The 17,803-nt window shown below is 37.6% G+C and overlaps 1 pseudogene; it reads right to left on the minus strand.

Moving 5' to 3' along the window:
- Positions 1–750: 750 nt before the first annotated feature.
- Positions 751–864, minus strand: LOC133094231 (U6 spliceosomal RNA; annotated as a pseudogene).
- Between the last annotated feature and the right edge of the window lie 16,939 nt (positions 865–17,803).

Raw genomic sequence — 17,803 nt, forward strand, 5'->3', positions numbered from 1 at the left:
ATCAACCTCGCAAATAATCTTAAATAAAAGTCATTGGTGTGACTCAATGTTTACTTCCTTATTAGGAGTAATTATATAAGTATGTCTAAAGGCCATCATTTAATGAGAGCTGGTAGTTAAGGTGCCAAGTACTGTGCTGAGAGTTTGAATGCGTTACCTAATAGTCCTCACCACTCTGAGGTGGGACCTAGTCTTCTTCTCACTTGCTGGCTGAGGAAACTGGAGTTTAGGAAAGTTCAGTCACTCACTGGGGAGGTGGCAGAGTTAGGGCCGGAGCCCAGTTCATGCTGACTCTTGTTCCTAACTTGAGGCAGGACCTTCATTTCCCTTTTGCAGTGGGTCCTGACTTAGTAGGTGTGTGATTTGCTTGTGAACGGGCAGATGTGAATGAGAAAAGCAGGACTTGGGAGTGGGTTACAATTTTGATTACGTGGGTGGAGACTGAATCTCTGAGATCAGCTTTATGCTCTGGGTTTTAACTTTATGAGACTATTTATTTTTTATTGAGGTATAACTGACATGTAACATTATATTAGTTTCAGGTGTCCAACGTAATGATTCAGTATTTGTATGTATTGTGAAATGATTGCCATAGTAAATCTAGTTAACATCCATCACCATACATAGTTACACATTTTTTTCTTGTGATGAGAACTTTTAAGATCTACTCTCTTAGCAACTTTCAAATATACAATACAATATTGTCAACTATAGTCACCATGCTGTACATTACATTGCATGATTTATTTAAAACATATGGACCACCTCACAAATTTGCGTGTCATCTTTGCACAGGAGCTGTGCTAATCCTCTCTGTATCCAGAGAAGTTCCAGTTTTAGTGTATGTGCTGCTGAAGCAGGCACTTCTTTTCTTTCCCCAGCTCTATTGAAGTATAATTGACAAATAAAGTTGTATATATTTACATTGCACAGCATGATGATTGATATGTGTATCAGTATTTGACATACTTTGTAAAATCATCACCACGATCAGGTTAATTAACATATTGAGGCCATATTCTGTTCTTTTCCCTGGAAGAAAAGATAGTAGAATTCTCCCTATTTATTCTTTGTCTCTGTCTTGGATCATCAAATGCCCAGGGGCAGCTAGAATCTCTATTTTGTAAAGAAGAAGATCTCCCCAAACTACTACTCATTACTAATACCGCAACTTACTGCTAATGTAAGAAGAAACTAACTTTGGCATAGACAATAAAAAGAAGGAAAAGGAGAGAGAAAAAAAGAAGAGGAAAACAGTGAAAGAAAAGTAAAATAGTGATGATCATTAATGTGCATTCTTTCAATTCATACAACTTGTACCTTCACCAATTTGAATTGACACTTTCATGCAGCTTTTTAATGATGATTTTTCACACAGGTAAAAGATGACTTCAGCTATTACATGGTGTGTTTGCCTGTTATTTGCCACCGCCAAGGGGGAGGATGGGACCGACCTGCCTTTGAGATCTGTGTTATACTATGTGTATAACATACACATAGTTTCCCCACCCTTGCTTTGGGTACTTTTCAGTCTTGCTAACCAAGTTTAAGATTTGGGGATGGTCTACTCATCTGCTGTGGCCCCAAAAGAAAGGTCTGGGGAGAGGTGGCCCACCCATGGAAAGGAGAGATGCCTGGAGTTCCCAGGGCCCACTGGCTGGCTGGCTGAGACAGTAGCCACCTTCCACTCCAGCCAGGATATCTGTGAAGTTTCTTCCCCTTCAAGGATAGAAGTACCTGGGAAAATCAGGATTAGGACTTTTATGCTATATTTTATCAAATTGGAGGAAAGTCTGTTTTCAGCACACTTTCAGGACCATAGTAAATGGAAGAGGGGGGACTCTCTGAATATGAAGTTGACAGCTTATTGCCTTTTTTAAATATCACAAAATTATGGTCGTCATAATAAAAATACAGATCAAGAAAAAGAATGAAAATTAAAAACTCTTATTGTACCTACTCAGAGATAAACATGGTTAATACTTTGTTGTCTGTCCTTCCAGAATATTATCTATGTGTATACACACACACACACACACACACAAACTTTTTTCCAAACATGAGTTCATTTCAGTTAACAGTATATCATTTACATCTTTTAAAATAGTCAAGTGCATAATTTTAATGGTTCCTTGCTTAAAACATTCTCAAGTCTCTTCCATCTTAAAAACTTCCCTCATAATATACCGATAGGTACCACTTTTTTTTTTTTTGGGCCACACTGCGTGGCTTGTGAGCTCTTAGTTTCCCTACCAGGGATTGAACCTGGGCCCTCGGCAGTGTAAGCGCCAAGTCCTAACCACTGGACTGCCAGGGAGTTCCCGCAAACCCATTTTTTTAAAGTAAATAATTATTTCTTGCCCTGCCTGCCCCCAATCTGTGTTCCCTGCCTCAGTGAATGGTTAGCATCATTTACCAGTTGTCAACCAAGAACCTGGTTGGGTTTGAAACTATCACGTACTCTTCTTGTTCTCCATTCAAATAATTATCAACTTCTGCTTATTTTGCCTCTAAATATCACTTGGACCTACCAAATTCCATTCTCATTGCCAGCATCCCACATCAGGCCCTTTATATCTTGCCTTGATTCCAACAAAAATGATAATATTTTGGATATGTTTGGTTAAATAAAATATATTATTAAAATTAATTTCTCCTGTTTTTTCCCTATTTTAATGTTGCTACTATTAGAAAATTTAAAATTACCTCTATGTCTCATATTTCTATTGGGCAGCAATGATCTATACTCTAACTCTCAAGCCTCTTTTTATATTACTTGAATTTTATTTTTTAAATTCTAGGAAGCTTAAAAAGAATTGGAATTTAATTAATCCATGGTATTATTTTGGGTTAACTGGTCTAATACTAGTTACAACATTTTAAAGTTTATTAACCTGATTCTTCTTTCCTCCCTTCCTTCCTTCCTTCCTTCCTTCCTATTCTCTCCAAATAAAAATATCTCTGTTCATTCATATTCTCTTCTGTACTATAGTATGACTCATGTCGGTTTTATCATGTAATCATTTACTTACGTCTGTCTTCCCATCTAGACTGTGAACTCTTAGTAGTAGGAACCATATCTTAATCATCTTTGCATTCCCAGAACCCTTGCCTATCACATAGTAGTGACATAATAGATATAGTCTGAGAATGTGACTCTGAACAACCAGGGCTCTAGAACTTGAATTAATCCTGCCTATTTTAGGCAAGACACTGTCATATAATACTCTCTTGAAATAAAAAATTGTGTTGTAGATAGTGTTCCCCCCCAATGGAAACATTTTTTACTTATAAAAACAACAGTATCGGACTTCCCTGGTGGCTCAGTGGTTAAGAATCCACCTGCCAAGGCAGGGGATGCAGGTTCGAGCCCTGGTCCAGGAAAATGCCACATGCTGTGGAGCAACTAAGCCCGTGCGCCACAACTACTGAGCCTGTGCTCTAGAGCCCGGGAGCCACAACTGCTGAAGCCCTCGAGCCACAACTATGGAAGCCTGCGCGCCTAGAGCCCGTGCTCTGCGACAAGAGAAGCCAACGCAATGAGAAGCCCGCACACCGCAATGAAGAGTAGGCCCCGCTCGCCGCAACTAGAGAAAGCCCACGTGCAGCAACGAAGACCCAACGCAGCCAAAAATAAATAAATAAATAAAATCTACATTTAAAAAAACCCAAAAAAACAGTATCTGACATACTTTCAAATAATGCAGACGCATATAAAATAGAAAGTGACTGTCCTCTGGAAAAGACCAGTGTCAGAAATATGAAATTAATACAGTTGAGCACTATTGCCAAGGCACACTGATTACTCTACTCTAGGGGGCAGACTTGAGCCGACGTTTGGATGATAATGCTGGACAGAGAGAAGTCTCCCTGTTGGGTCAATGACAAAATCACTACCATTACTTTCAGACAGAAAGGAGAACTGCAGCATTTCCTATCAAAACTCTTGGAGGTGGGTTTAAACTAATTAAATGTTGAGTAATTTTTATGACTTATTAATGTATTTAAAGGTACACATGAGGGAGGATGACAAACTGGTTATCTCCATGGGGCATGAAAAGAGAAAGAGGCATAAAATACTTGTGCAGATGATTTACATTTGCACAATGGGAAATTTTAAACTGGCAAAGGGAGGGATTATAAATTCTAATTATCTCTGTCTTTGGAGTTTTTAACATCCTACTGTAACCTTGGATTATCTAATTCTGTTTTGGCTGAATTCCTGCTACAACTTTGGAGCCAGTTATCATAGTAGTTGACTGAGAACAGTTCTGCCCCATCTGCATGTATGGAGATGTGAGGAAAAAAACAACAGTGAATGTAGACCTTAGTGTACTGTTGATGGGAACGTAAATTGGTGCAGCCACTATGGACAAGGGTATGGAGGTTCCTCAAAAAATTAAAAATAGAACTACCATATAATCCAGCAATTCCACTTCTGAGTATTGATGTGAAGGAAACAAAACAGTAGCTCAAAAACATATCTGCACTCCCATGTTCATTGCAGCATTATTTACAACAGCCAAGACGTGGAAACAATCTAAGTCTCCATTGATGAGTGAATGGATAAAGAAAATGTGGTACATATATATGTATGTATGTGTATATATAATATATATATACAAATGGAATATTATTCAGCCATAAAAAGAATGAAATCTTGCCATTCACGACAACTTGTATGGACCTGGAGGACATTATGCTAAGTGAAATAAGTCAAACAGAGAAAGACAAACACTGTATGATGTCACTTATATGTGGAATCTTAAAAAACAAAACAAAAAACAGGCTCATTGATAACAGAGAACAAACTGGTGATTGGCAGAGGTGGGGGGTGGAGGGATGGCGAGGATGGGGGGTGAGAAATGGGTGAAGATAGTTGAAAGGTACAAACTCCCAGCTATAAAAAAAAGTAAGTCATGGGGATGTAATGTACAGTATGGTGACTACAGTTAACGCTACTGTACTGCATGTTTGAAAGTTGCTAAAAGAGTAGATCTTAAAAGTTCTCATCACAAGAAAAACAAATTTGGTAACCACGTGTGGTGATGGATGTTAACTAGACTTGTTGTGGTGATCATTTCACAATAAATACAAATATCAGATCATTATGTTGTACACCTAAAACTAATATAATGTTATATATGTCAATTATAATTCCAAAAAAAAAAAGAGAGAAAACAAAAAACAAAAACAAAAGAACAGAGAACAGATTGGTGGTTGCCTGAGGTGGGGAGGGGGTGTAGATAAGCTGTGTGCAAAATGGGTGAAGGGGGTCAAAAGGTACAAACTTCCAGTTTTAAAATAAATAAGTCCTGGGGATGTAATGTACAGCATGGTGGCTATAGTTAACAATACTATATTGCATATTTGAAAGTTGCTAAGAGAGTAGATCTTAAAAGCTCTCATCACAGGAAAAGAATTTTGGAACTACGTGTGGCAGTGGATATTGTAGACACTGTAGTCATCATTTTGCAATATATACAAATATGGAATAATTATATTGTATACCTGAAAAGAATATAATGTGTTTTAAAAAAATATTTATTTATTTGGTTGTGCTGGGTCTTCGTTGTGGCAGGCGGGATCCTTAGTTGTGGCATGTGAACTCTTAGTTGCAGCATGCATGTGGGATCTAGTTCCCTGACCAGGGCTGGAACCCTGGCTCCCTGCATTGGGAATATGGAGTCTTATCCACTGGGCCACCAGGGAAGTCCCCTGAAACGTATATAATGTTATAGGTCAATTATACCTCCATTAAAAAAAAAAAGCAAGCAAATAAAAAACAATAATGAACTGTGAAACTCCTCGATTTAAGCCGGCTTCTTTTCCCCAACTTGTGCATGCATGTGTGCCTAGCAACTTTTGAGTGACTTGCACCCGAGCATAGCCCCCCTCGCCATGGCTCATGATCTCTGAGTCTTTACCTTGTTCACTAGTTGCCAGGATCTGCTTGTTTATTCAACAAAGATTTTTTGACTTCCTGTCCTGTGCTAGGGATACAAAAGTGAGCAAAACAGATAAAAACCTCTGTTTTCCAGGAGCTCACATTCCAGTGAGGAAGATAAATAGTAAACAAAAATCTACTCATCACTTCCTCAGAGATAACTAATTAAAAAAAATATTGTGTCACTCTCTAGCTTGAAGACCTTGGCAAGCTCCTCATTATTTATAGAATTAAATCAAAACCTTTCAGCATGGCATCAAACACCCCATGTAGCTGGTTTTCAAACTTTAATGACAAAGGTATTATTTCAAACTCTTCTTACCTCCTTCCCTCTCTTCTCCTCCCTCCTCAATATTCTGTGTCCTATACATCTTTCTTCACAGCAGATGTTTTCATTGCTATTGCGTAAACCGCCTTCAAGTGTTTTGGTGGAGGGATAAACGCAAACAAATGAAATCTTCGTAGTGACTATTGTGTCTCTTTGTTTAGATTCTCCGTTTGGGATGGGCACTGGTTAGCTGTTCATTAAGGGGTAATAATAATGTACTGGCCAGGAGTCATTTTAACCTGAACAAGGAGCCAACCAAGTACTTTCCCAGGACTCTCCTTTCTTATCTCTGAAATACATCTATCACCTGTGACTAGCTAATGTGTGTTTAAAGGTTGTTCATTATGTTCTTATAAACAAGTGGCTTTTTTTCCTCATCCCTCGATTTGCAAACATAGTATGATAATGATGTCACCATTTCCAAGGAAGTGTAGGAACAAGAGAAAAAAAATGTTCAGGATGGGGAATGAGAAAAACAAAATATGAGGACTTTTAAAGATCATCTGATAAATAAGTTCTAGGGATGTCATGTACAACATGACGCCTATAGGAACCACTGCGTATGCTATACATGATAGCTGTTAAGAGAGTAAATCCTAAGAGCTCTCATTACAAGGAGAACTTTTTTTCCTGTTTTTTTTTTCCGTTTCTTTTTATTGTATCTATATGAGATGATGGATGTCAATGAAACTTATTGTGGTAATCATTTCACAATATATGTAAGTCAAACTTTATGCTGTACACCTGAAATTCAAACAATGATGTATGTCATTTATATCTCAATAAAACTGGGGGCGGGGAAAGGTCATCTGATTTAAGACTGTCTCATCCAAATTCCTAATTGATGTAAGAACTCCCTCTGCAATGGGTCTGCCAGGTGCCTTCCAGGCTTCCTTCCCTCCCTTCTCCCGCCCCTCCCTTCCCTCCTTCCTTCCTTCCCTCCTTCTTCCCCCCTCTTTCCTTTCCTTTTTCTTCCTTCCCTCCTCCCTTCCTCCCTCCCTCTCTTCCTCCTTTCCTTCTTTCCTTCCTTCCTTCTTTCTTTCTTTTCTTTCTTTCTTCCTTTCTTTCTTTCTCTTTCTTTCTTTCTTTCTTTCTTTCTTTCTTTCTTTCTTTCTTTCTTTCTTTCTTTCTTTCTTTCTTTCTTTCATGTATAGTTGATATATAATACTGTGTTCATTTCAGTTATACAGCATAGTGTTTGGTATTTTTTTCAGATTCTTTTCCATTATATGTTATTACAAGATATTGAATATAGGTCCATGTGCTATACAGTAAATCCTTGTTGCTTATCTATCTGATGTGTAGTAGTTTGTATCTGTTAATCCCATACCCCTAATTTGTCCCTCCACACCACCCCGCCTTGGTAACCATAAGTTTGCTTTCTGTGTCTATGAGTCTGTTTCTGTTTTGTATATATTTTCATTTGTATTATTGTTTGATTCCACATATAAGTGATATCATATAGTATTTATCTTTCTTTGTCTGACATTTCACTAAGCATAATATTCTCTAGGTCCATCCACATTGCTGCAAATGACAATATTTCATTTTTTTATGGCTAATATTCCATTGTATATGTACATACCACATCTTCTTAAGCCAGTCTTTTCTAGATGACTGCCAGGGCTGGGAAGGCAGCCGATTTCATTGTGTTAAAGCTCTCGTGATTGATGTTGTTAGCCTGCCACCCCTCTCCTGCAAAAAATGTCCTTTCTCATACTGAGCTGCAATCTTCCACGTGGAACTTGGTCTTTTTCTTTCGCTCTAGTCCCCTGTAGCATAGGTCTAGTCTCTCTCCTGAAGGATGTCACTACAGTTCCTAGAGGAGAACGCTCATGACTTTCTCTGCCCCATGGTCCATCCCGTGGGGTTCCTCAGGTGAACTTTCTGTGTCATCCATTATTCCTCACAGAACCTGAGTTCCACAGCCGCCTCACCCTAAATGCCTTCACTTGAACCTCTCTAGGTTGTAAATTTTCTGTTTAAATTATGGTATCCATAGTAATAAAAATGTAAATGAAAATAAGAGGCCATTTAAAACTCAAACTTGCAAATGTTTAAAAAAATTAATTCTCAGAGCTTGGGGAGGGTGAGATACCATATTAAAAGTAAAAAATTGTTCAATTTTTCTTGAAATCATTTGTGTCACAAGAAAAACGAAACTATTATTATTGTTTGACCCAGTAAATTTCCTTACAGGAAACTATCCTTAAGAAATAATAACTGTGGGATAAAATATTTTTGCATGATGGTTTTCTTACAGCATTATTTTATTAAAAACACCATTGTAAAACAGCTTTATTAAGGTATAATTGGTGTTTAATAAACTGCCCATATTTAAAGTGTACAGTTTGATAAGTTTTTCTTTTTTATTATAGTTAAATATTCATAACATAAAATTTACCAGTTAGATAAGTTTTGACACATGTATACACTCATGCCCCTTTGTAAGAACCCCTTCTTTCTCCTTCCCATAACCTTCCCACCCTGTCCCAGACAACCTCTGTTCTACTTTCTGTCACTATATAGATTAATTCACATTTTCTAAACATTTATATTAATGGAATCATACAGAATGATTTTTTTTGTCTGACTTCTTGCACTCTGTGCAATTATTTTGGATTCATCTGTATTGATTATTGCTGAGCAGTGTTTCATTATATGGAGGTACCACAATCTGTTTAATCATTTACCTTGATGGACATTTGCGTTGTTAACAGGTTTTGGCTATTACAAATAAAGTTTCTATGTACGTTATTAATCTTTATGTGGATATATGCTTTTTTGGGGGGGGGGGTCTTTTCCAAGCTTTAAAAAATTTTTTTAAATTGAAGTATAGTTGATTTACAATGTTTCAGGTGTATAGCAAAGTGATTCAATTATACATATATATATATCCTTTTTCAGATTCTTTTCCATTATAAGTTATTACAAGATATTGAATATAGTTCCCTGTGCTATACAGTAGGTTCTTGTTTATCTATCTTATATATAGTAGTGTGTATCTGTTAATCCCAAATTCCCAATTTATCTCCCTGACCCTTTCCTTTTTGGTAACCATAAGTTTTCTATGTCTGTAAGTCTATTTCTGTTCGGTAAATCAGTAAGTTTGTATCATTTTTTTAGATTCCACATATAAATGATATCATATGATATTTGTCTTTCTTTTTTTCATGGATGGAATGGCTGGCCCGCAGGTAAGTGTATGTTTAACTTTTAAAGAAACTGTCAAACTCTTTCCCAAAGTGGTTGTACTATTTTACATACCCACCAGCATTTTATGAGAATTCTAGTTGCTCCATGTCCTTACAATATGTGGTGCAGCCAATCTTTCTAATTTTAGCTATTCTAATAGGTATGTGGTTGTATCTCATTGTGGTTTAAATTTTCCATTTCCCAAATGACTAATGATATTGAACATTTTTTCAGGTGCTTATGCCATCAGTATATCATTTTTTGATAAATTCTGTTCAAATATTTTGCCCATTTTAAAAAGCTAGGGGGACTTTCCTGGTGGTCTAGCGGTTAAGACTCTACACTTCCACTGCAGGGGGCACGGGTTCGACGCCTGGTCGCGGAACTAAGATCCTGCATGCCGCGGGGTGCAGCCGAAAAATAAAAATTAAAAAAAAAAAAAAAAGCTAGGTAGTTAAAAAAATTTTTATATGTAAGATTTCCTTATATATTCCAGACAAAATCCTTATCATATATGTGATTTGCAAGTATTCTTTCCCAGTAGATTGTCTTTTCATTCTGTTAATAGTGTTTTTCAAAGAGCAGAAGTTCTTAATTTCAAAAAGTCCAACTTTAAAATTAATTTTTATTTTATAGATTGTGATTTTGGAGTATTTAAGAAATTTTTACCTAACCCAGGGTCACAAAAGATTTTCTCCTGTGTATTCTAGACATTTCATAATGTTAGGTTTTACATTTAGATTTATGGTCAACTTTGAATTAACATTTGTATATGTTGTGAAGTATGAAGAGGTGAATTAAAAAAAATTTTGGCACATAAATCCTCAATTGTTTCAACAGTTTGTTGAAAACTCTATCTTTTTTCCATTGAATTTCTTACATCTTTGCCAAACATCAATTAAACATACATGTGAATCATTTTCTCTAATTTCTATTCTGTTCCATTGACCTATTCTACTATTTTATTTTATAAATTTATTTATTTATTTAGTTTTGGCTGCGCGCAGGCTTTCTCTAGTTGCGGTGAGCGGGGGCTACTCTTCGTTGTGGTGCGCGGGCTTCTCATTGCGGTGGCTTCACTTGTTGTGGCTCACGGGCTCTAGGTGCGTGGGTTTCAGTAGTTGTGGTGCACGGGCTTAGTTGCTCCGCGGCATATGGGATCTTCGCGGACCAGGGATTGAACCCATGTCCCCTGCATTGGCAGGTGGATTCTTAACCAGTGCACCACCAGGGAAGTCCCCTATTTTATCTTAAAACAATTATTTTTAAGTGTAATATGCAACACATTGATTGTTAAAAAATTGAAAGACAGACGAGAAGCAGATAAAGATCATCCCAAACCCAACTACCTAGAGGTAAGTGTGATTAATATTTTGGCAATGTTTTTTTCAGTCTTTCTTTTCTAGGCATTTTGTGTGTGTGTGTGTGTGTGTGTGTATTTATTATTGGAAGATGCCTTAAATCCTTCAGGAACGTATATAATACGCTGTCATATTCCTTCCTTCTTTCTTTCCTTCCTTCCTTCTTTCCCTCCCTCCTTCCTCCCCCCACTTTCTCCCTTCCTTCTTTCCCTCCTTCCATAATGGGTAAATAATTTAGCAAAAAAAGCCACTAGCTAGGCTTTATTCCTCCTTTTCTCTCCCTTCTCTTTCCTCCTTTTCATTCTTCTTCCTCCCACTCCTTCCTTCTTCCGTTTCTCGGGGCTATTGTAGTTGGTTTGTGTGCATGTATAGGTATGTGTGGGGATGTGTGTGTGTGTACTGGTAAGCATGTCTTTGAGTTAAGAATTCAGCTGAGTGCAGCTGGAAGATAGGTTACATTCAGGGGAACTGACTCAACAGTAAATATATTAAGGTTAATGGAGTCAGATTTCTCACTGAAGAGAAAAGAGGTATAAATATAGAAAGGTGGAGGAGGGGGCATTGAATAAGCCCTGCTGTGTTGAAACTGGAGGTTTTAAATATATATAAATAGATATGTATGTGTATATATATGCATAAGTGCATACATGCATAAATTTCTTTCAATCTATAGGTAATTTACATATTGGTAATTTTCTTGTTTTTGATCCATTTGAGGGTAAGTTGCAGACGTGATGCCTTATTATCCCTGGGTGATTGAGTGTGTATATAAAAATTAGGACATTCCTCTACATAACCATAGTATAACCATCAACATTAGGAAATTAACATTGATTAAATATTACCATATATGATAATATAAAACATTGCCACGTATAATGGTGATATTTTACACACACACACACACACGCACACACACACACACACACTGTGCACTGAGTGAACTACCCGAATTTGAGTTCTTATCCAGGCTCTAATTTTTTTTTTTTTGGTGTGGTGGAGAGGGACACAAACTAAGACATGTTACTGGAAACATTAGTGGAAAACCAATAGTTAGGATGAACCTCTAGAATCAGATCACTTACTGCTGAGATGACAACAAGGATTCCATTGCTGTGGAAAAGGGGCAGGGATAATCTCCCACATCATGATACGTAGATTCTCCTCTTTCATGCACTGGGATGAGGTACAAGTGGAAGAGGAAACACTGAATTATACAATAGGACCAGCACTTGAACAGTATTAGGAGAAGAGATGATAGGAACTATAGAGCTGATGAGCTTTTTTAATCTCCTCAAAAACCTCGAAGAGAATGACGGGCTCAGTTCAGCCAACTATAAATTCAATCCAAGCTATGAAAACCAGAGGTCCTCAGTGGCAGTGTTTATAGAGACCTTCATCAGTTGCAGGCATCAGGAGAATCAAGCCCTACATTTGATTGAAAATAGCAGAGCTGCAGAGGTGACTAACTAAGTAGGCTTGACGTTTCTCCTATGCTAAAGTCAGAGCCCTGACCAAGAAGTGGGACTCTGAGACCTAATGGAGGTATTTGGGTAGATATGTCAGAGAATCTTGAGCTCCCAGATTTCCCTAAACCCTTGGGGTTGGCAGAAACAGTTGCCTTTTCTTTGTTGAGTAAAGTCATCTCTCTTTGCCTGATAACCATGAAAGACTCCCTGTGGTGGCTGCTTCACAGAGCGATGTTCAACCTTCTCAAGATTTGCACCACTATACCTCACTGCCTGTATACCAATAGCCTAGGAGAGAAATACATTTCTGTCACCAAGATGAAATACCTTGCTTCCCCAAAGAATTGCAGGACCCAGCTAATATTAACCAGTAGGAAGCAGGAGAATATGTGTGAACTTTGGAGTACATGGGGTGATGTATAAGACCAGATAGGGAAAGTTTATTGACATGATAGTACTCTCCCGTGACCTAGAATTGAGTGACCTGGCAAGGATACATGGAGTCTATCTTAGTAGCCTGCTGGGATGACTCCTCAAAGTCTGGGCATGATAAAGATTTACAATAAAAGAGGTGGAAATGCCAGAACTGCCTTGGCAGAGCATTGCGGAAGGTATCAGAGGGCTCCGGAACTTAAGAATATTTAAGTGGATTTATTATATAAGACCAGAGAACACATCCCTTGATCATGTTACCCAGGAGGGCCCAGAGGATACTCTATTCATTGAAGTAATAAGAAATGCACTAGTAAGGGGGTGGGGCGCTTGGTGTCTTTGAGAAGTGGTGACCATACACTGTAGGCTAGAGTTGATGGTAAGAGATACTGTCTTAATGCTGGGCTCCCTAAAAGCAATGATAAGATTTCAGAATATGAGAGTGCAAGTGGGACACTAACTTCAGAAGCAAGGTGGATTTAATGACTGTAATGGGAAATAAGGTCAGAGTAGCAATCTTGACTGACAGGGATCTGTGGTGATGGCTCATAGACCATGGTGCTCCTGTCAAGAACTGTGAAGGTTCTGAGATGTAACCCCACATGTAAGCTAACAAGTTAGTCTGCTGCAGTGTCATGGATGATGACAAAGGACATAGGACTCCTGGGTCAGAGACAAAGGACAGTTTATTACTCATAATAATAACAGCAAGGAGGGTATTAGCACTTGAGCTGGTTCCCAGAACCCCAAATTCTACAGAATGACAGCCAGTTGATGTCTGAACATACGGTGGGTTCCTGAGCTTAGAAAATCCCAATATTTTATCATGAGTTTTAAGAAAACTTTTCCCATCTCTGCCCTGGAAGAAGACATTACCTTTATTGTTGAACAGAATGCCATCTGCTCTAGAAGGTGACATTGTATATATTTTCCAAGATTGTTTACTCTATAAACATTCAGGTAGTCTGGGACAATGGCTGTCAGCACTTCTGCTCATAAAACTTGCAGAAACCTGAGACATCCATGGAGAATTGCCTCCCAATAGTATCTGTTCCTTGTTTCAATGCCACCTTCACTTGGAGCATATTTTCCCTTGAATGTGCACTCCATCAACCAATCTAATTAATCTGACCAATAGGGGCTGGGACCAAATCCATTTAATTTTTCTCAGCATCTAACTAAGGCTAATATCGACAGGACTCTATGCAGCAGGATGAGCCAACCTGCAGTACTGACCTCAAATTCTCCATCCTCCCCACACAGCATCCTGGATTCAATCAGCCGAACAACTCCCATAAACCATCAGGGTCTACCTTAGAAAATCAAGCGGCTTTCTTTTTAAGTTTCTATGTTGACCTTTCCACTTGGCCCAAGGCATCGCTCTAGATTCAGCAGGATGTGTGTGTGATAGTACAGGCTTTGCCTTGGCCTGTAAGGAGACAGTCTTTCATCCCTAACAATCCTGACCATTGATTTTTTTTTCTTATTCATATTTCTCCAGTTTTTAAAAATTTTATTGAAGCACAGTTGATTTACAATGTTGTGTTAATTTTTGCTGTACAGCAAAGTGACTCAGTTATACATATATATTCTTTTTCATATTCTTTTCCATTCCATTTCCATAGGATATTAAATGTAATTCCCTGTGCTGTACAGTAGGACCTTGTTGTTTACCCATCCTATATATAATAGCTTGCATCTGCTAATCCCAAACTCCCAGTGCTTCCCTCTCCAACCCCACCCTCAGTAACCACAACTCTGTTTTCTATGTCTGTGAGTCTATTTCTGTTTTGTAGCTATGTTTATTTGTGTTATATTTTAGATTCCACATATAAGTGACATCATATGTATTTGTCTTTCTCTTCTGGACTTACTTCGCTTAGTAATGTAATCTCTTGGTCCATTCATGTAGCTGCAAATGGCATTATTTCATTCTTTTTAATGGCTGAGTAATATTCCATTGTATATATGTACCACATCTTCTTTATCCATTCATCTGTTGATGGACACTTAGGTTGCTTCCATGTCTTGGGTATTGTAAATAGTGCTGCTCTGAACATAGGAGTGCATGTATCTTTTTGGATTATAGTTTAATTATAATTATATTATATAATTATCATATTATGTAAGTATATAATTATAATTATATTTATATATACTTATATAATATAATATATACTTATATAATATAATAATTATTTATTATATAATATAATTATAATTACAATTATAATTATATTTAATTTAATTATAATTATAACCAGGAGTGGGGTTGCTGGATCATATAGCAACTCTATTTTTAGTTTTTTGAGGAATCTCCATACTGGTTTCTTTTTCGTTTGTTTGTTTTTGGTTTTTTTATTTTTTTATTTTTTTGGCCATGCCGTGCAGCTTGTGGGATCCTGGTTCCCTGACCAGGGATTGAACCCAGACCCTGGCAGCGAAAGTGCCGAGTCCTAACCACTGAACTACCAGGGAATTTCCCTGTTTTCCATAGTGGCTGCATGCACCAATTTACATTCCCACCAACAGTGTGAGAGAGTTCCCTTTTTCCACACCCTCTCCAGCATTTATTATTTGTAGACTTTTTAGTGATGGCCATTCTTACTGGTGTGAGGTGGTACCTCATTGTGGTTTTGATTTGCATTTCTCTAATAATTAGCAATGATGAGCATCTTTTCATGTGCCTATTGGCCATCTTTATTCCTGACCACTGATTTAAAGCTGACTTGAATGCCTGTGAGGTTCAAGGTGGAGTCACTGATCACTTCTTCTAAAGTAAGGGGTAAATTTTGCACCATCTTTTCTAATTGGATAACTCCTATTTTAGGGAAAAATGTTAGTAATGAGTCATTTATACCTAGGGGAAGCTTCTTGAAGTAAGATAGGTAGTCTTGTTTTTGAGAGATGTACATGGTCTACAAGTAATACGATCGGCTTGGTGGTGTTTGGTTAAACACTTGTATGTCCCTTATGAGCATTCTTAAGATGCAAGTCACTGTGTTTTGGAGACAGAGGCAAGTTAATGCCTGGCTTCCACTTCAAGAAGAACAATCTTGAGGATGCACATAGTGTCCTTCGAAAGACCAGGGTTGTTGACAACTGTTGGGACTGCTCAGGGGAGTCTACATTTTTAATTAAAATTTTTATTTTGAGATAGTTATAGGTGCATATACAGCTGTAAGAAATAATACAGAGAGACCTGTACTCTTTAACCAGTTTCCCCCAATGGTAACATTTTGCATTATTATTTGCAAATATATTATAGTACAATATCCCAACTTTATCCCATGGATACAGTCAAACTACAGAACTCTTCCACCACCACAAGGATCCTCTATTTTGCCCTTTTATAGTCACACTCATTTCCCTTCCACCTCACCATATCCTTAACCCCTGGCAATCACTAATCTGTTTTCCATTTCCATAATTTTGTCATTTCAAGGATGTTATATAAATAGAATCACAAAGTATGTACGAAAGGCATCTAGTTTTTCACATTAAGTATAATGCTAGCTGTGGGTTTTTTGTACCTGCTCTTGTGGAAGTTCTCTTCTCTTTTTCTATTTTTCCGAGCATTTTTATGATGCTGAATTTTGTTGAATGTGCTTATTCTATGTTGATTGATATGTTTGTATTTTTTCTTTAGTTTGTTAATGTCATGGATTATATTGATTGATTTTTGAATATTAAACAAGGACTGCATCCCTGGGGAAAAAACCCCACTTGCTCATGGTGTATAGTGATTTTTATATATTGCTGAATTCTGTTTGCTGATATTTTTGCACCTATATTCATGAGGGATATTGGTTTGTAGTTTTCTTTTTTATTCTGTGTTTCTCTGGTTTTGCATCAGAGCAATACTGTCTTCACAAAGTCAATTGGAAAGTGTTCTGTCCTATTTTCTGGAAGAGATTATGTAGAATTGGTGTTAATTCTTCCTTAAACGTTTGGTAGAGCTCTCCAGTGAAACCATCTGGGCCTGGAGATTTCTTTTTTGGGAGTATTTGAATTTGAATTCAATTTCCTTAATAGTTACAGGGCTATTCAAATTATTTATTTCAAATTGGGTGAGTTGTGGTAATTTGTGTTTTTCAAGGAACTTGTCCCTTTCATTTAAGTCAAATTTATGTGTGTAGAGTTGTTTGGAGTATTCCCTTACTTTCTTTTTGATGCCTGCAAGGTCTATAATGAGATCCCTTGTTTTGTTCCTGACACTGGTAATTGGTGTTTTCTCTCTTTACTTTCTTTGTCAGTCATGCTAGCAGTTTGTCTATTATATTGATCTTTTCAAAGAACTAGCCCTTTGTTTTCACCTTATTATAGCAAGGGTGGAAGTCTAGGACCCCATTTGGCCTTTGCTGATGTGGATGTGGGGGAAGCCACAGTTTCTTCTGGGGTGTTTGGCTGGAGCATAGCCATTACTGTCTAAACTTATTTTGTCTTTCTAGGCTCCTGCTTCCTGGTTTTTTGGCTAACAACAAAAGACAACAGGCTTTTGCTGGGCTCCAAGTCTGGATCAATGAGACAAAGAGAAAATCCAGGGAACACACCATCATGGCATTCCTTGGGTCCCTAGATTCCTAGCCCATCTGCCTCTTCTTTCAACCTTTCAGAGTCTTCTTATGTTTGTTTATATGTAAAGTCAGGATTTTTGGTGGTATTATACTAGCAGGAGAAACAGGGAAAATTATATCTACTCCATATTCTTGAAAGCAGAAGTCTCCAGAAATCTGTTTTTAGTAGATTTTTGAGGAAGCAGTTCCAATGGTCAACAATATCAGATACTTGTCAATGGTAATGAGTGTAGAAGGTTGATCATGTACCTTGACTATCAGCCCATTGTTGAGTAACTTTTGGGTTAAAAGTGTATCATTATCAGATTATGGATGTTCCAGAAAGCCAAACTCATCATTTATTTCAAGGGCCAAACTTCCTTTGTGGGTTTCCTTGACTGCCAGAGAGATTGAGTGTTGTGAATCCACTCACGTATTTTCTTACTTGGTGAGTGGGGCTCTGAATTTTTGGAGGGATTGTGGAGGTGAGATGACATGGCATTCAGGGCTATAGA

The sequence above is a fragment of the Eubalaena glacialis genome, chromosome 6 (assembly GCF_028564815.1).
Source record: "Eubalaena glacialis isolate mEubGla1 chromosome 6, mEubGla1.1.hap2.+ XY, whole genome shotgun sequence".
Lineage (NCBI taxonomy): Eukaryota > Metazoa > Chordata > Mammalia > Artiodactyla > Balaenidae > Eubalaena > Eubalaena glacialis.